Genomic DNA, 22,908 nt, shown 5'->3' on the forward strand with positions numbered 1-22,908 from the left:
ACATTTTGAACCAACATCAACCCTATGTTAGGCTTTTGGGACACACACTGTATCTATAATAGTAATTATAAAAATAAATTTAAGACAAGAATAGGGCTTCTATCACAATTATGTGGTAGCCTACAAAATGACAGATTATTTCATTTCGAATTATTTGATTTAGGCTACTATCACGGTGGTATGCAACTGAATGGGATAACCAGTTAGCTGTTGTTAATTTTCACATTTGGGCTCACCTTTCTTGGGAAAGAAATCAGTAAGCAGTTGCTTTCCTTCATCTTGTTTCCTCTGCCTTTCTTATCTTTTCTGAAAGCCTGATTTCTTCTTTGACGACATGATCCTTGTTGGCTAAGAACTGTCTGCTGTGTTTCATGCCGAAGCATGAAAAAATCCGTTGCGCATACAATCAAAAGTCCGCGAGAGGGCAGACTAAACCAATGTGCATTGATAATGGGGGTGTCTGATATAGGTACTATTTGCAGGCTGGGACATACATTTCAACCGATGTATTCCCAGAGAACATTGAATTTGCATGAAATACCAACATATATTGACATTATTGAGAAAAAAAAACGAAAGGGGAAAAAATAGACTCCTTTTGGGGACCTCCCAGCCAGGGGCCCTCCCTGTAGTCAGGACCCTGTGAATCAGTCCTACTTTACCCCCCTCTATGACGCCCCTGAATAGATTTTTGAATTGTCTCAACTTTTGACTACTGTCGTTGACTTTTACTAGTTTTCAAGTTTAGACCAGAGTTCTCGTCTCGTCTCGTCTCGTCTTCTTCCGCTTATCCGGGACCGGGTCGCGGAGGCAGCAGTCTAAGCATGGAAGCCAAAACTTCCCTTTCCCCAGACACCTCGGCCAGCTCCTCAGGAAGAACACCGAGGCGTTCCCAGGCCAGCCGAGAGATATAGTCCCTCCAGCGTGTCCTGGGTCTTCCCCGGGGCCTCTTCCCAGGGGGACATGTCTGGAACACCTCCCCAGGGAGGCGTCCAGGAGGCATCCGAAAAAGATGCCCGAGCCACCTCAGTTGATTCCTCTCGATGTGGAGGAGCAGCGGCTCTACTCCGAGCTCCTCCCGAGTGACTGTGCTTCTCACCCTATCTCTAAGGGAGCGCCCAGCCACCCTGCAAAGGAAACTCATTTCGGCCGCTTGTATCCGCGATCTTGTTCTTTCGGTCATTACCCAAAGCTCATGACCATAGGTGAGAGTCGGAACGTAGATCGAACGGTAAATTGAGAGCTTCGCCTTTTGGCTAAGCTCCTTCTTCACCACGACGGACCGGTAAAGCGACCGCATCACTGCGGAGGCTGCACTGATCCGCCTGTCGATCTCACGCTCCATCCTTCCCTCACTCGTGAACAAGATCCCGAGATACTTAAACTCCTCCACTTGAGGCAGGACTTCTCCACCAACCTGGAGAGGGCAAGCCACCCTTTTCCGGTCGAGAACCATGGCCTCGGACTTGGAGGTGCTGATTCTCATCCCAGCCGCTTCACACTCGACTGCAAACTGCCCCAGTGCATGCTAAAGGTCCTGGTTTGAAGAAGCCAACAGGACAACATCATCCGCAAAAAGCAGAGATGGAATCTTGTGGTTCCCAAACAGGATTCCTTCCTGCCCCTGGCTGCGCCTAGAAATTCTGTCCATAAAAATTATGAACAGAACCGGTGACAAAGGGCAGCCCTGCCGGAGTCCAACATGCACTGGGAACAGATCTGACTTACTGCCGGCAATGCGAACCAGACTCCTGCTCCGTTCGTACAGGGACCGGACAGCCCTTAGCAAAGAGCCCCGAACCCCATACTCCCGAAGCACCCCCCACAGAATACCACGGGGGACATGGTCGAATGCCTTCTCCAGATCCACAAAGCACATGTGGACTGGTTGGGCAAACTCCCATGAACCCTCGAGCACCCTATGAAGGGTATAGAGCTGGTCCAGGGTTCCGCGACCAGGACGAAAACTGCATTGTTCCTCCTGGATCCGAGGTTCGACTATTGGTCGAATTCTCCTCTCCAGTACCCTGGAGTAAACCTTCCCTGGGAGGCTGAGAAGTGTGATTCCCCTATAATTGGAGCACACTCTCCGGTCCTCTTTCTTAAAAAGAGGGACCACCACCCCAGTCTGCCACTCCAGAGGCACTGTCCCCGACCGCCACGCGATGTTGCAGAGGCGTGTCAACCAAGACAGCCCCACAACATCCAGAGACTTGAGATACTCAGGGCGGATCTCATCCACCCCCGGTGCCTTGCCACCGAGGAGCTTGCAAACCACCTCAGTGACTTCGGCTTAGGTAATGGACGAGTCCACCTCTGAGTCATCAGCCTCATTCTCCTCAGTGGAAGACATGACGGTGGGATTGAGGAGATCCTCAAAGTATTCCTTCCACCGCCCGACAATGTCCCCAGTCGAGGTCAACAGCTCCCCACCCGCACTGTAAACAGTGTTGGCAGAGTACTGCTTCCCCCTCCTGAGGTGCCGGACAGTTTGCCAGAATTTCTTTGAGGCCGACTGATAGTCCTTCTCCATGGCCTCCCCGAACTCCTCCCAGTTCTGAGTTTTTGCCTCCGCAACTGCCCGAGCTGCAGCACGCCTGGCCTGCCGATACCCGTCAGCTGCCTCAGGAGTCCCGGAGGTCAACATGGCCCGATAGGACTCCTTCTTCACCTTGACAGCATCCCTTACTTCCGGTGTCCACCACCGGGTTCGGGGATTGCCGCCACGACAGGCACCGGAGACCTTGGGGCCACAGCTCCGAACAGCTGCGTCCATAATGGAGGTAGAGAACATGGTCCACTCAGACTCAATGTCCCCCACCTCCCTCGGAAGCTGGGAAAAGCTCTCCCGGAGGTGGGAATTAAAGACCTCCCCAACAGAGTGCTCGGCCAGACGTTCCCAGCAGACCCTCACCATACGTTTGGGCCTGCCAGGTCTGTCCAGCTTCCTCCTCCGCCAGCGGATCCAACTCACCACCAGGTGGTGATCAGTTGACAGCTCAGCCCCTCTCTTCACCCGAGTGTCCAAGACATAGGGCTGGAGATCAAATGAAACGACTACAAAGTCGATCATCGATCTCCGACCTAAGGTGTCCTGGTGCCACGTGCACTTATGGACACCCCTATGCTCGAACATGGTGTTCGTTATGGACAAACCATGACTAGCACAGAAGTCCAATAACAAAACACCACTCGGGTTCAGATCGGGGAGGCCGTTCCTCCCAACCACGCCCCTCCAGGTGTCACTGTCATCGCCCACGTGAGCATTGAAGTCCCCCAGTAGCACAATGGAGTCCCCAGTCTGAGCACCCCTCAGTACCTCTCCCAGGGACTCCAAGAAGGCCGGATACTCTATACTGCTATTCGGCCCGTAGGCACAAACAACAGCAAGAGCCCTCTCCCCAATCCGAAGGCGCAGAGAGGCGACCCTCTCGTTCACTGGGGTAAACTCCAACACATGGCGGCTGAGCTGGGGAGCTATAAGCAAGCCCACACCAGCCCGCCGCCGCTCACCACGGGCGACTCCAGAGAAGTGGAAAGGCCAGCCTTTTTAGGGGTTTTTGGTGAACTGCTCTTGGTCTGGCCTGTTACCTAGGACCTGTCTGTCTTGGGAAACCCTGACAGGGGCATAATGCCCCCGACAACATAGCTCCTAGAATCATTCAAGCACACAAACCCCTCCACCACAATAAGGTGACAGTTCTAGGAGGGGGACAAGAGTGCTGCAGACTTTAATTTTCTTGTTCACATAATTTTGATATTCTTGAGACTAACCATGAAATTCTTGCTTCAATAACATGTATTTCTATCTTCAACAAATACAGAGATTCCTGCTGAATAAACACACAATTCTTGATTCAGTGAGATATAAATATTGCTTTATAAATCAATAAAAATGCATGTTGCTGTAATAAATAAATTAATATTTAAATAAAATGAAGAGCACAAAGCGTTAAGTTAGCCAACACTATGTTTATTCCTCTTGGTAAACATCGTGGTGAACAGGACACGCATACATAAAATAATTGCCTGTCCAAGTGTATCTTGAAGTTGTAAATGAGCACTAATCACAATGAACTAGACAAGTTTAAAATTGCACAAACATTGAAATTTTAGTAGAGATGAAAGTGGAGCAAAGAAAAAAATCCTGAACTTTTGAAAGTCAAACTAAGATGGGGGGGCAACGTCCCCCGAAAAAATTTAATAACATAACACGCAAAACCCTGCATTCTAGTACTGATTTTCACTAAAACAAGTTATAACTTTTAAACCTTTTTCTTTCATGTACATTAATGATTAACCTGTCAAAAATATCAAATTTAATTCCCCTCGTTAATGAGTAATTTTAGGAGTGCATTTAGAAAACGCAGTGATTTTCCTGCTACACAGTTCATTACTTTGAAAAAAATCAGACAGTTGAAGGTAAAGTCAGCAAAATCCCATAACAGTGCTGTTAAAAAGTAAAGGTCTGTTAGAGTTTCTAAAGCTTTCAGGTTTCAGTGTTGGGGACATTGAGCCTCGTTTGTCAATCTTTTAGTCGAGTTGTGCGTTTGCAGAAGCTAAAGTGAACGAAACATTTCCAATTCATATTTTTGCGAGTTGAAGCCAATTGTTTACATTAGTTTGTATTGTCTGTAAATTTAAACACACCAATGAATACCAAATTTCTCATGTAAATCAGGGGCGTAGGGTGTGTGTGTGTCACACACTGACTGGCAGCCAAGTGCATTATGTAACAAAAAATAAATTACCATTGCTAGTTTTAGGTAGCTTAGAAACGGGCTCTTCCATTATTGCTGTTTCTTCCACGTTTTCTTGATGTTGTGTTCTAGAAACGGCATTAAAACTTGGCTTCAAAGCCACAAAATGTAACTTTGATGGAAAAAAATATAATAAATTGCTTACCTCTCTTCACATCAAAAGAAGGAGGAAAGTTTTGCTTGTTTTGACATGGCGAATTATTAACACAAGAGGAAATACTTGTAATTCGCAACTAAAAAGACTGCAGCTCCACTGGCAGCTTGAACATGCTTTCTAGTGCGATTGTGTTGCGCAGAACGGTGTCAGTCCTTAGCTCGTGCACCTGAAGGCGCGCTAACGAACTCCGTTATCAAAGAACACCTGTCTTTAATCAATGAACTGTGTTTGGGCTATTTAAGGACTGCGCCCATGCAAGGACGATGCGAAGTATTACGCCACGTCTAGGAACGCGAAAAATCCGAAAAATAAATTTCTCCATTCGGGAAACCGGAGATTTTCAAGAGTTTTGTCAAATATCCGGATTTCCGGGTAAATCCGGAAGACTTTCATCAATATTTTAGTAACAAACTTGAACAGGCAAAACACTGGTTATGGGCCTCTTACAAATCTTGTAAAATGATCGAGACAAACGCATCCAAAAATGTCTTGAATTACGTCGCACAACACGTGCATTTTTCAAATGCGTTTAAAAGGTCTTTGAATCAAAGAATTTAAGAATAAAAAATTATAAAGCTCCACCGCCTCTTGTTAACTGCAGGGCTCGAAATTCTTTTTTTTTTTTTCTCACCAGACAGCCGGACTAGTTACCTTCCAAAGTAACCAGCCAAACAGAAAATCAACTAGCCAAAATTTGTTCATGTATGAATTTTACTTCTGTCAAAAATAACGCAAAAGAGAGTAGTTACCATTGTTCATGACTAATGTGCATTTATTTCAAGACCCGAATATTTTGATACTGTTGTTAAATACATAAATGAGGACAACACAGAGCACCATAATATAATATCAACAAATAATAATATATTGGAAAACTTGGCAACTTGGTGTATGAGTACTGAAAACAAATATACTTACTATCATGACTATAGCACCCAAAATATGTCCAACATGCTTTGTAGTGCTGCTGCCTTTCGTGATGACAGGGTTTTTTTTGCACACTTTACAAATTGGCATTTGCTGTTCCACATCCTCCTTGCGATATCCAAAAAAATGCCAGATGACTGACCCCTTACTAGTTCTTTTAGGAACCAATTCGTCCACTTCCATTTTTAATTTGTCGCTGAAATTGACAGAGCTTACACGGTAGCCTATGGAACACCAGCGATTGCACGAACTGAGTCAGCGCTGTAAACCGAAACTAGAAAATCTTCCCGCAAGTTCCTTTCAGCACCTAGATATCGCCCGGGATTGGTTGGAGAGTGTGTGACGTTATTGGTTTTTTTTTACCCTTTGGCAGCCTCTCACGTTACTGCCTGAGGGACAGGGAGAAAACCACCGGAAAAGGTTTTAAACAAATGCAACAAACACGAAACAAACGCAAGTCGGCAGATGACCATAAAATACTCGATAGTTTACAACAGGGGTTCCCAAACTTTTTCCTGTGAGGGCCAAATAACTTTTCCCTTCTCTGACGGCGGGCCGGGGCCAGTTTGTAACAAAAAGTGTGACGATCGCAGAGGTGTCTAAACGTAAACATTTATTGTTTTCCAGAAAGCTACACATAACCAAAAATTAACCCTTTCTGGGATCTTGACAGGAAAAAAAATCAGAAAATAAATAATAACATTATTAATGAAATAAATAACACTATTTATGAAATAAATAATAACCAAATAACCCTTTTCAAGTTTTTCACAGAAAAAAAGACCATGGAACATTAACTTTCTTGTAGACACAACTGTTTGTAGCTCTTTCTCATCAACTTCACTCTGAAAACCAGAAAGCAAGCAGGCTATGAAACCGAACTGATACCAACACCTACCAACACAATACATTTCACTACCATTATGGTTATAGAACAGATTTTATCTCAGTAGATTTCATTATGATTATATTTCTTTGTACTCAGAATGGCTCGTTCAAGTCAGAAAAGTAAGCTTACCTATATATGTTCATCAGTGTGAACTGTGGGCCTGCATCTGGCTGGTGAGAAGTTCAGTGTCAGGTTCCATTTTAGTCACAGCAAGTCTCAAACACTGATGGAGATGTTCATCTGTCAATCTTGATCTCATCGGAGTTTTCAGGTGGTTCATGCGTGAAAAGGTTTGCTCACAGATATACGTGCTGCCAAAAACTGTGGACATCTTCATTGCGTGTTTTTTAATGTTTGGGTACGTGTTGTTTGGGAGGGCGGCATAGAAGTCAATGAGACTGTTGGGTTTGAATGCATCTTTCAGTGCATCACAGTTCTGTAACTCGGCCAACTCAGACTGATAAGAAGGCTGGGCTTCATCAATGTCAGAAACAAAGGGGTTCTGGAAAAGGCGGATATCTTTTGCATTAACATGTAGTTCACGGAATCGCACACCGAACTCCGCCTTCAGCATTTCCAGTGCTTCCACACACTTTTCAGCTGGGAACGGGACCGCTGGGTTCTCTGCAGAGAGGTTTTGGGTAGCAGGAAGATGGATGAAGTTGTTTTTCACTTGATCCAAAAGCAGCGCTAGTTTCACCTCAATTGCTTTTATGTGGGAATACATGTCGCAGATTAGTTTCCCTTGGCCTTGTAGCTGCAAGTTAAGGCTGTTCAGTATTTCTGTAACGTCTGTTAAAAATGCTAGGTGCCATTTCCATTCTGGGTCGATCAGCTCGGAGACCGTTTTGTCTTTTGAATGAAGAAATGCGTTTATCTCAGGTAGCAACTCGTAAAAACGCCTCAAAACTCTGCCGCGGCTCAACCATCTGACCTCTGTGTAGTAAAGCACATCGCCATGCGCAGACTCCAGTTCAGACAGGAATTGTTGGAACTGCCTGTGTTTAAGTCCCTTTGCCCTGATGAAGTTTATGCATGACGCCACAACCTTCATGACAGAATCCCACTTCAACACTTTGCAGCACAGTGCTTGCTGGTGAATTAGGCAGTGGACTTGTAGCGGGGCGGTAAGACCCCATTCTCCCATCTCCCGGTTCACGAGCCCGATCAGACCCCGAGACGCACCCACTATACTAGGAGCTCCGTCATTCGTGATGCTAACAAGCTTTGACCAGTCCAGGTTCAAGTCTTCCATGGTTTGGCATACTTTGCCAAAAATATCCTCCCCCATCGTAGTCCCTTTGAGACTTTGGAGGGCTGCCAGATCCTCGCACATTTCAAAGTTTGCGCTAACTCCACGAATAAAAATTAGCAGCTGCGCTGTGTCCTGCACATCCGTGCTCTCATCCAGTGCTAATGAAAAAAAGTCATATTCTTTCGTCTTCTGCTGCAGCTGGGCATATACATTACCCCCAAGTTCTTCAATGCGTCTTGTGATTGTAGTCGCCGACAGACTCACGTCATTAAAGACATCTCTTTCTTCTCGGGACACACCTCCTCCGCGACAGCATTCAAACATTTCTTGACAAATTCTCCATCAGTGAAAGGTTTACCGCTGCTAGCTATCAGTTGAGCAACCCGAAAGCTCGCTCGAACAGACGACTGGTTCAGCTGAGCTTGGCGTACAAATGTATTCTGCTGAGCTAACAGTATACTTTTTAGCTTTGAGAGTTTGTCTGCTCGCATTTGGCCTTGCAAACTATCATACTTGTCTTTGTGACGGGATTCATAGTGTCGGCGCAGATTGTATTCTTTGAATACAGCCACTGTCTCTTGACAGATGAGACAAACAACCTTTTCTTTGCATTGAACAAAAAAATAATCGTTTGTCCACTGCAGGTTAAATACCCTGCATTCTGAATCTATTTTTCTCTTACCTAATCTTTTCGCCATTATTCTGTGTTTCGATTACGTTCATTGTCTTATATTAAATATAGTTAGTGGTTTTTTTTCTTTTTTATCAGACATCTAGTTTTTGGGTTTGTTTACCTGACATGTTTCGACGTACGACTGTCGTCTTCCTCAGAGTGTCACCGGATGTTATTGGTGACTCATCTTTTATCAGCTGATGTTTCTGAAGGCGTGGCCTTCCTGTCTGGTTTGACAGGTCGGTCACGCCTTCTACTGTCTGTTCGTCCCCTGCAAGATGGCACTCCAGGTGTGGGAGAGCATGTATGCTCCCTCATCCCGGTTGATGGTCCTCGGGCTTCGCTTACGGATCTCCATGGCCTCCCTGATCCAGCGCTGATGTTTGTTATCTTCTGTGCGGATGACTCTGGCATTCCCCCAGTCCATAATATGATTTTCCCTTTTGCAGTGATCTGTTATAGCTGACTTATAATTTTCCTGTTGTGCCTTTTCTTTTATTGTTCGGGTTTGTCTTGTAGCTGTCTCCTTTTCGCACTCTTTCTTATGTTCATTTTTTCTTGTGTTGAAACTCCTTCCTGTCTCCCCAATGTAAGTTTTATTGCATAATTGACATGGAATCTCATATATGGTGTTGCATCTGTTGTCCGGATGTATTCTGTCTTTGGGATGAACCAGGATCTGACGGAGTGTTGTGTGTGGTTTGACAGGTGTGTTAATGTTGTGTTTCCTCATTGCTCTTTGAATGTGTTCAGTTATTCCCCTAATGTATGGTAATGTAACTACTCCCCTGTGTTCTTGTTTGTTGGTTTGTTTTTTCTCTTTCTTCTGTGTTTTGTTGTTCTTAACCTGTTCCACCCCTTTGGATATTGCCCATTGTGGATATTGACATGACCTGGGACCTGGGACGAACAGACAGTAGAAGGCGTGACCGACCTGTCAAACCAGACAGGAAGGCCACGCCTTCAGAAACATCAGCTGATAAAAGATGCGTCACCAATAACATCCGGTGACACTCTGAGGAAGACGACAGTCGTACGTCGAAACATGTCAGGTAAACAAACCCAAAAACTAGATGTCTGATAAAAAAGAAAAAAAAAACTAACTATATTTAATATAAGACAATGAACATAATCGAAATATTAAGAATAAGTTACGGAGACGAAAGCATCAAGGAGTTTCGCCGCCTAGAGAGATTGACACGGAAACGGGCACGCTACAGGAATCACCTGAGATTCAATCTGCGCTGCCGGGATGAAGAAGTCGTACCGGCCAGCCTGAACATCAAGAACCCAATTACAACCAGAAACGCGGAAAAGATGATCAGGAAAGTGCGGATGACTCTGGTAAAAGAACGGATACGGTGCACAACTGACAAATTAAATAACATCAACAGCGAACTACACAGGGAGACGGAAACTTTCAAGCGCCGGTTTCCCCAGAACAAGGAAATGGAATTAGCAATACACGGACACTTGGCAGACATACACGAGCAGGAATTCACCAAGACAAAAACCCGACAAATCCGAAAACTGGACAAACTCATCGCACAGAAAAAGAAGGCAGAACCGGAGCACGCACACATCAACGAAAAATGGATTCATAACATATCAAGGTACAAACTCTCACAAGCAGAACGCAGTATATTAGCAAAAGGACTCAACTACGCTGTCACACCGAACAACATACCACACGATGAATTCATTCTGGCAACTGAATTAGCATGTGAGAAAATACAGGATCAGGGACAAAAAGCAGCACTAAGAAACACTGGTATATTGAAAACGGCCAAACCACCACCCAGTAACATCACAAAACAGGAAGCCAAAGCTATGAAAACATTAGCAAAAAATAAAGATATCACAATCCTCCCAGCAGAAGACCCAACAGAAGACAAGAAAAAGAAACTTAAAGCACGACTCAAACCACTACTCGATGAAAATAAAATAGATAAGCAGGCATACAATCATTTAGTACCCACAGCCAATGTCATCCCCAGGATTTACGGAACATCAAAGATACACAAACCAGGAACACCATTACGCCCCATAGTAGATAGCATTGGTTCAGTCACATACAACTTATCAAAAGCACTCACCGAAATAATTAAACCATTACTAGGACTCACAGACCAACACTGCAAAAACTCAAAACAACTGGCAGAAGAACTAAAAAACATAAAAATGCAGCAAGACGAAGTTTTCATATCACACGACGTCATATCTCTGTTCACCAGAACACCCACGGAAGCCACCATACAGATAGTACAAGAAAAATTAAAAACAGACAGGACGCTCAAGAAACGCACAAACCTCACTGTACAAGACATCACTCAGCTCCTTCAATTCATTGCCACATCCACATACTTTCAGTCCAGGAATACAATTTACAGACAGAAGGAAGGTTTTGCCATGGGAGACCCACTATCAGCCATCATGTGCGGCTTTTTCATGGAAGACCTGGAGCAGAAAGCACTCACTACAATCCCAGCAGAATACAGGCCAACACTCTGGAAACGTTACGTGGATGACATACTAGAAAAAGTGAAGAGGGGACACACTCAACAACTCACCGACCATCTCAACACCATAGACAATACCGGCAATATAAAATTCACACATGAAGAAGAAACGGAGCAGTCAATAGCATTTTTGGACTTAAAAATACATCACACAGAAGATGGGGACATGAAAATAAAAGTACACAGAAAACCCACACACACCGACCAATATTTAAACTGGACTTCCGAACACCCCATAATGCACAAAATATCAGTAGTCAGAACATTACATGAACGCACAGCAATAATTACAGATCCACAGGACAAAGAACAGGAGGAACAACATATACAACACGCACTGAAGGCATGTCAATATCCACAATGGGCAATATCCAAAGGGGTGGAACAGGTTAAGAACAACAAAACACAGAAGAAAGAGAAAAAACAAACCAACAAACAAGAACACAGGGGAGTAGTGACATTACCATACATTAGGGGAATAACTGAACGCATTCAAAGAGCAATGAGGAAACACAACATTAACACACCTGTCAAACCACACACAACACTCCGTCAGATCCTGGTTCATCCCAAAGACAGAATACATCCGGACAACAGATGCAACACCATATATGAGATTCCATGTCAGTTATGCAATAAAACTTACATTGGGGAGACAGGAAGGAGTTTCAACACAAGAAAAAATGAACATAAGAAAGAGTGCGAAAAGGAGACAGCTACAAGACAAACCCGAACAATAAAAGAAAAGGCACAACAGGAAAATTATAAGTCAGCTATAACAGATCACTGCAAAAGGGTAAATCATATTATGGACTGGGGGAATGCCAGAGTCATCTGCACAGAAGATAACAAACATCAGCGCTGGATCAGGGAGGCCATGGAGATCCGTAAGCGAAGCCCGAGGACCATCAACCGGGATGAGGGAGCATACATGCTCTCCCACACCTGGAGTGCCATCTTGCAGGGGACGAACAGACAGTAGAAGGCGTGACCGACCTGTCAAACCAGACAGGAAGGCCACGCCTTCAGAAACATCAGCTGATAAAAGATGCGTCACCAATAACATCCGGTGACACTCTGAGGAAGACGACAGTCATATGTCGAAACATGTCAGGTAAACAAACCCAAAAACTAGATGTCTGATAAAAAAGGAAAAAAAAATTAATTACTCTGTGTTATTTGACAGTGGTGTGTCCAGGATTTTTTTTTTTTGAGGGAGGGGTTTCAGATATGGCACAGACTGCAGAAGGGTGGAATAGAATGTTACGTTCTATGCATGTACAAGTCGCGATCACGTGGCCAGACTGAAAAAAAAAATCATAATGCATCTCTAGTATTGTTCAGGGGGCCGGGCAAAATGTGGAGGCGGGCCGTATCTGGCCCGCGGGCCGTAGTTTGGGGACCACAGGTTTACAATATAATAATTTTATGTATCTCACACAGAATTTTCAGAGATATATCGAGTATATTCGATATATCGCACAGCCCTAGTCTGAATCTTCATTTCATATATATTTTTTATTTTCAACAAGCCAGCCGAGCTGGCTAGTGACAGGAATTACCCGCCAAATGACAAATTAAGTCGCCTCGGGCGACCGGACCACCGCGAATTTCGAGCCCTGAACTGACATCCAACAATACCAAAAATGTATATTTCACAGGCAAACTGGAGTTGAATGCTTAAAATGACTGCACATGCAAGATAGTGCATCCACCCAAGTTTTACTTGAGCACCAACAACAAACATGAACAGTGGAAACACGGTATATGTACCTCTTGTGAACTGGTAGCTGACATCTCCAAAAGTTTCATGAATCTTTGTTTCAGAGGCACAGATCTGCATGCTTAAAATGACTAGCTCACAGCAATAGCTTTGTTTTGAGACCCCTTATGTGCTGTGAGCATCGAGAGCCAAGCTAAAAAAAAAAAAAAGATAGTCTGAAGTGCTTCAAAGGTATACCTCATCTCCTTTGGATAATCAATGTTCATGGCATACAGAAGGCCAAAGAGGTATGCAAAGGCAATACTGAGGTCTGGTAGGTCATGGAGCACAATGGCCCCTTCCAACACAATCGCCATGTCTCGCACATTTGGTGAAACGGCAGCATCATTGTCTTCGAGGACAGTGAGGATGGCAACAGACCCACCTCTGAGCACTCGTTCTTCAGGGTCAGTGTCCTGAAGAGAAGTAACAAACATGATTGAGTGTTAAAGAAAACTGAAAGACAAAATGCATTTCTTCTTATTCCAACCTAAATTTTAGTAACATGCTACTGACCCTTGCCATTCAGCTTGTGGAAGTTTAAAAAAAAGCACATTGAATTACCTGTGTAGGAAATGTGCTATATAAATAAACTTGCTATTACTCACCGAACACTTCAAGAAGAATTTAGCGGTGTCATCCCGAACAAAAATAGGCAGGCCCCTCAGTGCTGCTGTCTTTCGGTGAGACACAATGTCCGATGTCTAACAGTACCCAGTGGAAAACACACAAGCATATCAATTAGTATAGTGCCAAAGTGAATTTATACAAAATGCAAAAGGAAAGAGGGAAAGAAATTCCACTGCAATTCCACTTTTACAAATCAGAAATACTGTGATCATTTTCTGTTTCAATTCAGAACACCAAAGCAATGACTGGTACCATCAATTTTTGCTGATGCATGTCCATCAAAGCATCTTTTAGCTTTTCTGTCTCTCTGGAATGAAAAAAGTATATTCATGCTTTCCTAATAATCCCGGGCAAATATTTCATATTTTCAACAAAGGAAAGAGGCATGGGCGGTCACGTCTTCTTTGGCTCCTGAACACAGCAAGTGCTCAAGGTTTGGCAGTTGAAAAGCATGACGGGTTATTGTCCCTCAACTTATGAATGCTTTTAGCTTCAGGCACATCACTGACCTGTTCATCAAGGTTATCAAGGAGGTGTTCCATCTTCTGACCAAAGCCTGCCTTCTCTCGCCCGGTACAGTCTAAGCAGGCGAGGCACATATTTGTCAAGGGATGTAGTGAAAGTCCCCAGGAGGTCTTTGCTGGTGATTCGATTAAATTCTTCAGATATATGAACACAAACAATAAAATAATATAATTAATTGGACAATAATGATTCTGTTAGGGTTTTTTTTTTCTTCACAGAAATTTCCTAGGAAGCTACAATACAATTGCTCTAGAAAAATGTATATAATTTAGTTTTGGCAAAAAAGTTTCATTAAGTTTCACTGGCATCCGTAAAGACAAATCCTAAGGACTAACAATTAATCTGACTATGACACATCAATAATAATAATAATAATAATAATAAAAAACAGGTTCAATTTATATAGCGCCTTTCTCAAAACCCAAGGTCGCTTTACAATTATAGACAGAGAGAAAATAAATAAATAAATAAAAGTACACCAAATAGGGGTCATGATGTCATTCCAGTGGTGTAGCAACCGCAGTCCCACCAAAAGGCGCACGAAAACAAGTCCCACACCGCCAGCACAGCCACCGTGATGCCGCCAGCAACATGGCTCGAACACCACACCATGGATCCACAAAGCGACCACAGAAGCACCGCCATGCAGAGCGCTGGTATGCCCTAAACCTATCTGTGAAGATTCTCAATCATCCAGGTCATAGTAAACTGTGGGTGGTAGAAAAGGGCAACTGGACTTGCTTGAAGATTCTTGAAAACGTTTCACCTCTCGTCCGAAAGGCTTCCTCAGTTCTGTCTGACTAATAGGGAGTATTAGATATTATCTGATTGACTAATAGGGAGTATCAGATAATATCTGATACTCCCTATTAGTCAGACAGAACTGAGGAAGCCTTTCGGACGAGAGGTGAAACATTTTCAAGAATCTTCAAGCAAGTCCAGTTGCCCTTTTCTACCACCCACAGTATGTCCTAAACCGCCTGCACAACCGCCACGACGCCACCGAGCAACATCGCTCGGAACATCACGCCAAGCATTAAAGCATAGAGCGCTAGACAACCACGATGTTAAAATGAGCAACGAGCTCACTGCAGTCCATAGCTGGGAGCACAGGCATCACCCACAGCTAACCAAGGCCTGGAGGGAACCAACGTCCAAAACTGGGTCCGGAGCTACACCACAACCGGTGGACAAAACACTCAAATAAACATCAAACTACACAAACGCACAGAAAAAAGAAAAAAAATTGTTCCAATTTAAAAGTTGAATTAGGGGACATACTCCTTGGGAGGACAAATTCTATTACGAATTGTGGGGCTGATAGTGTAGTGAGTTGGAGTGTGTGGAGTGGCCTGTAGTGGAGTGGTAGGGCAGGGTATAGCAGGGTTTTTTAGAAAAATCTAGTATGAGGGCGCTCACCATGGCGGGGGGAGATGGTGCAGGGGTGTCCCCCCCCCCCTCCGCCGTGCAAAGCCTTTGAAAAATTGATGCTACAATGGGACATTCTGAGGCTATCTGAGAGGGAAATTGTAACAAAATTGTTTGTCAACATTGAAAAAGAAAATAAAACTGTCACAAATGCTTAAATCAAATTCTAATACCTCAATTCAAATTACACAATACTAATTCCTCATGATTCAAATAGAAATTTATAATTCAAATGAATCAAATGTAAAGTATTAAACATTCACCAGAGAAATCTGTTGTTTTCTTATACTAGAATAAGGTAAAGTTAGTTGTTCAAAATGAAAAAAATAATTCCAGAGCAAAATTATTTTCTTTAAAAGGAAACTAAAAAAGTAAACACTCTAAATTTGGAATCCAACCCAAAATCACAAAGTTTGAAACCATGCAAAAAATGTAAGCATGCTAAAAAAAAAATATTATTATTTTCTTTTTTTTTTTTATACACACACACACACACACACACACACACGAACTTTTCCTGGAACTCGGCCTTTTTCTCATTTTGCTTTTCCACTGAACACTCATACCCCTTTTCCACCAAATCAGTTCCAGGGCTGGTTCGGGGCCAGTGCTGGTGCTGGTTCACAACTCGTTCAACTTGCGAGCCAGCTGAGAACCAGTTTACTTTTCCATAGCTCGGGGTGCTACGCGGAGCCATGTCATTACGTCATTGTATACGTCAGTTACGTCGCTGCGTTTGTATAAACCTTGGCGCGAACATCGTAGCAACAACAACACGGAAAAGAAGCAGCAGCAGCAACAACAACAATAATAATGGATGACTTCGCGTTTGTACAGCTGCTGCTTCTCGCCGCTTAAAAATGGCGCCCTTTCGTGATCTTGCTATTGTTGTTGGTCTTAACAACTCCGCCCCCCCCCTGCTGACGTAAGTGGTTCTTTCCTCTGGCCCAGCAGAGAGTTGATGCTAGCCTGGAACCAGTTTTTCTGACCCCAGAGCCAGTTCTTTGTCAGTGGAAACAGAAAACCCGGTTCCAAACTAAGCACTGGCCCCGAACCAGCCCTAGAACTGCTTTGGTGGAAAAGGGGCATCAGTGCCTTCATCAGAGCAAGACATCTGTCTTTGTTCATCACGGATTCCGCGACGCCACTGTCACAGCCCTCGGTTGGCGCGTCCTTCAATGAGCACGACCGCTTCAATGAGCTTCAATTGGCAGCATGGACCGATCCCTCGATTGTTGCGATCTTGCCATCGGAAACATCTTTATCCGCTTTGTGACAGAAAAAAGAAGTCATCTTCTTCTGTTCCGGACAGTCTTTGGCTTTCTTCCATTTTGTGCCGCTGGATGACATCTTTAAATGCCCAAGTGTCAACAAAAACAACTCACGAACTTCTTCTGTCCAAAGCTCCTGCGCCGGTGGGTGAAACGTCATTCAGTCTCGAGAAATCTCTCTTGACAAGTCAGCTGACCTTGTATGTAACCTATGTCAAATCTCGCGAGAGCAGCTGCGACAAGTAAACAACTAAACAACATGGCGCCTCGGTCTGGAAAAGGCCAATTCGGATCATTTTTGCACCATTTGACAGTGTATCTACTATGATTGGAATGTTTTTGGAGTCATTATAATGTATTTGATGATCAGACACATTGTCACGTGGTGTTGCTGGGATGTTTTCACGGAGAAAAGATCATTTTGAGAAAGACTGCATGTTGTGCAGTAGCATATAAGTGCATGGCCTAAGTGTGACTTGGGGTTCAATCGGCATTTCGGTAAGGGGGCGCACACCAAGAGTAAGAGGGTGCAGCGCCCCTGTTCCCCGGTTTAGACGAAAGCATGGTATAGTATAGCTTGCCAATATAGCTTATAACAGATTGCGCATTTTGTCAGTTATAGACAATGTGGTAAAATCAGACCTACCCAATTACACACACACTGCATTGGGCATTTGAACAATAAAATTAGGAAATAAATGAGCACAATCTTACCTCCTCAAAGGAAAACAGCGCAGGCCATCTCTCCTGGACCTCGGATACCATAGGCTGCCCCTCTACTACCTCTCTCCGCCTAAGGGAAAATGTCAGCTCCAGCTTGTGCCGCATCATTGTCAGGTTCTTTTTCTTCTTCATTTCATCAACCAGAGCAACTCTTCAAGAGTAGAATCATCATGGTGTTGTGGATAATCTGGAACATGGTTGACCTCTCCATGTTTGGGCTTTTTCAGGGTGAACAGGCGGTCATCCTCATCTCCATCTTTTCTTTTACTGTTCACATCCACCTCATTGCAGCCTGCCTGGTGCAGCTTTGACCTGTAGTTTCCAAGCTTGTACTGGATACTTGTTTTCCATCCTTCATAGCCTGTGATGCTACCTAGCTCCTTAAGAACCAGGGAAGAGGCAACTGATTGAAGTTCATCTTTGTCAGGGTAGCTTTTGATTTCAAAAATTGCCTGTGAAATTTTATCCAAAATGCCCATTTTATTGTCTCTTGTCACGTCAAGGCCCTTCTTTGACTTTTCGTACATCTCCTTACCCTTACGCAATTTCAACTCAATGTCATACGAGAACTTAGGGATCGGGAACGGAGAGAGATGCTCAGCAACATGCCTTAAATTGCTCTGGATAGAGTCTGAGCTAGACCTGAAATGCTCAGAGTGAACACTGGCTGTATCAAGAGCGGAGACTGAACCAATCGAATGGTCACTGGATTGGTTAAGTAGAGATGAATTACAGTCCCGCATAATATGCAGGACTGCACGCTCAGCTGGTAATTCAGACATTGTCAAGTTGCATAATGCACTGCCAAAATCTGGATCCTCAAACTGGAGTGAGAAATCACCTTCAAGTCCAAGTCTCTCTTTCAGTCCATCAATCAGTTCACTGACAGATTCTGGTACCGTCACATCCATAACAGAATTTTGTCACATCCATAACGCTGACTTTTCCTTCCGAAACTCTGCATGAAATACAAAATATTTTAAACAAAGATTTTTTAATATTCACCTTGGACCCCTCTATCAAATGGATATCTCCATTTCGACATTAGGTTTACAATTTCACAGAGTTTGATAAAAATGTACAGTCACCCAAGAAAAGTGATACTTTTTCTGTCACATCCATAACGCATCTTTTATTGGCGTTTTCTGGCATGCCCTAGATGTACTATGGGAATTGTTCTTGTTCCATCACTTCTCCAGTATGGTACAGCCTTAAAATATGCAACACCTGTTTAAATACTGGGAGACAATAAAACATGCACTGGGTCATTTGTTGCCATTTTGAGTTCAAGTGTCACGTCCATAACGCTGGAATTGCTCTACAGCAAGCTCGATTCGTCTGGCTTCTTTGGAGAAGACAACCACCCAAAGTAACAAAGTCTGAAAACAAGAGCGAAATAAAGAGCGGGAAATAGTCAGACTTGGTTCAAAAACATTTGACAAGATAAAGCCAAAGTCTTAAGTGATCACAGCCCAGAGTGAGGTCTTCAAATTGCTTTCTTAATCTGAGCAGCAGCCAAAGTATTAATTTTATAATAAAAGCAAAAGAACCTTAACACCTCAGTGAAGCTAGTATAAGAAAACGTTTAATATTTTAACCTGATAATTTTAATCAGTTTTCAAAAGAATACATTAGTTTAATCTCAGATAATTAAGCAATTGCAGATACATGTATATGTATGAAAATATAGATGTTTGTGTTTTATAACTGATATGGTTCAGCATGAACTGAGAATGAGACATTTTCCCCCACATGCATGGACAGTTAAATGACTTAAATAAGACAGAATGTTCTGAGTAACTTAAATGGATTTCAATTTAAGCACAATTTTGAACAATGAAAACAATCCTACAAAATCTTATACTTGGACTGTTTTTCCTCACATTTCACACATGAAAAGGTTAAATAAGATCTTTGTTGAATCGACCCTTTAGTGTAAACAGCTGGCACAAGGAAACATACCATTCTGAGTTGCTTTAATGGAGATACGATCGATACTTTAGATCGATACTTTAGATCAAGCTGCCCACCGCTAGCATTTCCATTCCTGCCGCAGCATCCATTCGGGAGGCACTGGGAAGACTGTGCTCTTCTCCTGGGCCCAAGTCTAACCAACTTCGAAGCCCCTTCACTTTAATCAGCGAGTTTCCCGCATGGCGCTATACACTGGCTTGGATCTGCAGAATTGTAACATTTCTGACTGACAAATCGCCCTGCGTTTGCGTTCACTGCGCGGCTACTGCTAACTGCAGAACCAGGTCACCCCTCCCCCTCCTCCCAGTGCTCATGGGCATCATTTCCTCCTCAAACAAAACTACACCATAATTCAATTACAACGCATTATAAACACACGCAGTGCATTCCAACACATTAAAGTTAGCATAAAGTCGTGTTTGTGCAAGAATTCTTTTGAGGGTCACTAAGCTTGGAGCGCCGTCTGTAGTAGGGTTGCCACCATTCAGAAATGAAAATAAGGGACGCCCACCACGGCTCCTTGGGGCCATGACCACCACGGGCACGACTCCCATGGGGTGGGGTGCTCGCAGCAGTGGTATGTTTTATTTTGTAGGTGTTTTTAGTAAAGGGGTGATCAAGAAAGCAATTACTCATACTTAAAGCTTGAAATGCTTTATTGCCAATTCTGTAAAAGTGTATAATGTACAAGTGGGCAACAATGAACTTTTAAAATATAATCTAAATATATTGAGAACTTAATATCACTGTAAATGTAAGTGCATAACTGTTCTTGGTGTAGGGACTCTCTTTGTGAACCTTGGGGACATTTTTACTTAGAGAGGAAAAAAGAGAACAAAAAACAACAAAAACACAACAAACATGTATGTCTGCTTATTCAAGAATGCAGAAAACAAGAAAGTGCAAAACATTACTCCTTCCCTCAACAGTCCTGAGTTCATCAGGAACTGTTGTGTTTCTCTTGTCTGTGGAGTAGACCAGATTTAAACAGTCAACAGATTTCCCTCACTTCTTTTTCCAAGTGTACTTCTTGTTTTCCTTGCTGCACTGAGTAACTCTTTGTCTTTCAAAGCGCTGTTGTAAAACTCTGAACAGGACTGCTCAAAGTTTAGAGTGATCAGGAGCTCACTCCTTATGAGCTCCATGGAGCACCTGTTCCTGCAGTCACTCCATTTGTTGGCCATTCTTGAAAATACCCTTTCCACATATCCAGTGGATGCTGGGATGCTCAAGATGTAGCTGATGACAGACAGCATGTGAGACAGGTCAGCTACTTGAAAGAGAGCCACCCACCTGGCAGCCACACCTTTGGACTTCCATTCATCCTCAGCATCTTCTTTGAGCCTCTTCAGAATGGGCTTTGCTGTGGAGCATTCATCATAAAGTTCATCCATGTTTACTTTATGGATGAGGTTGAGCTTTGTGGTTACCCTCTCAACATCACTGAAGGTCAAGGTGCCATGGTGCAGAGAAAGAGGTAGACATTTTTAAAAGGCCCGGGTTTTTTGAGCAGCGCCGGTGTGTGTCTGTCTGTCTCTAGGCAACCGTGACAGCGCCACACGCAGTGACGCAGGCAGCCAGGCCCAGACGCACAGAGCGGGACACAGAGGGGAGGGGTTTGTGTCCTGGGTAGATCCCGCAACGGAGTATTTCCTGTTTTATTTTGTTCATTATTGTTAGATTTAGTGTTGATATGTGTGAGACAGACATGTGTATTGGACATTTATGAAAATACGGAACAAATCGCGTCCCGTATCGGTTCAATACTGGACACAAGATTTAATTGCCAAATAAAGGACGATTCCGTATTTTATGGGACGAGTGGCGACCCTAGTCTGTAGCCTCGCTAGCAATGTTAGTTTTGGTGGTCGGACAAAATGAACCCATATTTCGTTTGAAACAGTAAACTGCGCTTCACTGTTAAATCCCTAGTCTAGTAAAACAACACTTACCTGCTTAGCCAAACGTAAATGGTGGCAGTATTTTAAGAAACTCGCATCCACGGTGTCCCACAAGTTGAGTCGGAGTTCAAAATGTCCGACCAGCAAGTGACTCCCACAGCTCATGTGGCCACTACGGCGTTTCCATCAAGGGGCTAAACGGAACCTCTCTCTGCTCAGAAACCGGTGTTTACCTGTTATTAAAATGCGTGTTAAGATATGTAAATGCTACAAATGATCCTCACTACTGGATGATGATTTAATCTGTTTTACCTGCAAACTCACATCACACACTGTGTGTTTCTCTCAGTGGATGTGACTCTGGATCCTGATACAGCAAATCCATATCTCATCCTGTCTGCTGATGGAAAACAAGTGACAGATGGAGACGAGCGGCAGAAACTCACTGATACACCACAGAGGTTTGATCGGCATCTCGGTGTTGTGGGAAAGCAGAGTTTCTCCTCAGGGAGATTTTATTATGAGGTGCAGGTCAGAAGGAAAACTGCGTGGCGATTAGGAGTTGTGAGAGAGAACATTAACAGGAAGGGGGACATTACACTGAAACCTCAGGATGGATTGTGGACTGTGAGACTGTGGAATGAGAATCAGTACTGGGCTGGTGCTGATCCCGCTGTCCCCCTCACACTGAGAGAGAAGGTGGAGACGGTGGGGGTGTTTGTGGATTATGATGAGGGTCTGGTCTCCTTTTATGATGTGAAGTCCAGATCTCATATCTACTCTTTCACTGGTCAGTCTTTCACTCAGAAACTCTATCCATTCTTCAATCCTTGTAAAAATGATGGAGGTAAAAATTCAGCCCCACTGATCATCTCTCCTGTATTAAAGACTAAATGAATTTTCAACTCACAAATTTAATCATCTATTTAATGGTGAGAATAAATAGAAATATTTTACATTTTCTGGTTAATTTTAGAAATACATATTCCCCTTTAAAATGCTGTACAGTGTATTTTAATACCTGGGTTACTTTTTTTGCAGAAACAAATAATTTTACTCCTACTGTCTGTTTTTACACATTTTTATTGTGGAACTTTGTCATGACAAATCAAATATTAATAAAGATTATTTACAGTTCACACTGAGTTTTACTGCAGAATTTAATCTGATCAGTAAAATGTATGAAGTTCAGCTGCTGATGTCTGTGTAAATAAAACCAAACAAAACTGTTTCTCCTTCAAACCTCATCAAACACAAACAAACTTGTATTTTATTTCGAAATAAACGTGTCAGGGCGGCACGGTGGTGTAGTGGTTAGCGCTGTCGCCTCACAACAAGAAGGTCCAGGTTCGAGCCCTGTGGCCGGCGAGGGCCTTTCTGTGTGGAGTTTGCATGTTCTCCCCGTGGGTTTCCTCCGGGTGCTGCGGTTTCTCCCACAGTCCAAAGACATGCAGGTTAGGCTAACTGGTGACTCTAAATTGACCGTAGGTGTGAATGTGAGTGTGAATGGTTGT

At 43.5% G+C, this 22,908-nt stretch overlaps 1 pseudogene; it reads left to right on the top strand.

Annotated features, from left to right (window-relative positions):
• The window catches only part of LOC132864536 (E3 ubiquitin-protein ligase TRIM21-like), a 36,085-nt pseudogene extending 13,789 nt beyond the window's left edge, over positions 1–22,296 (top strand).
• Positions 22,297–22,908: the final 612 nt, after the last annotated feature.

This window comes from Neoarius graeffei, chromosome 1 (genome assembly GCF_027579695.1).
Source record: "Neoarius graeffei isolate fNeoGra1 chromosome 1, fNeoGra1.pri, whole genome shotgun sequence".
Taxonomy (NCBI): Eukaryota; Metazoa; Chordata; class Actinopteri; order Siluriformes; family Ariidae; genus Neoarius; species Neoarius graeffei.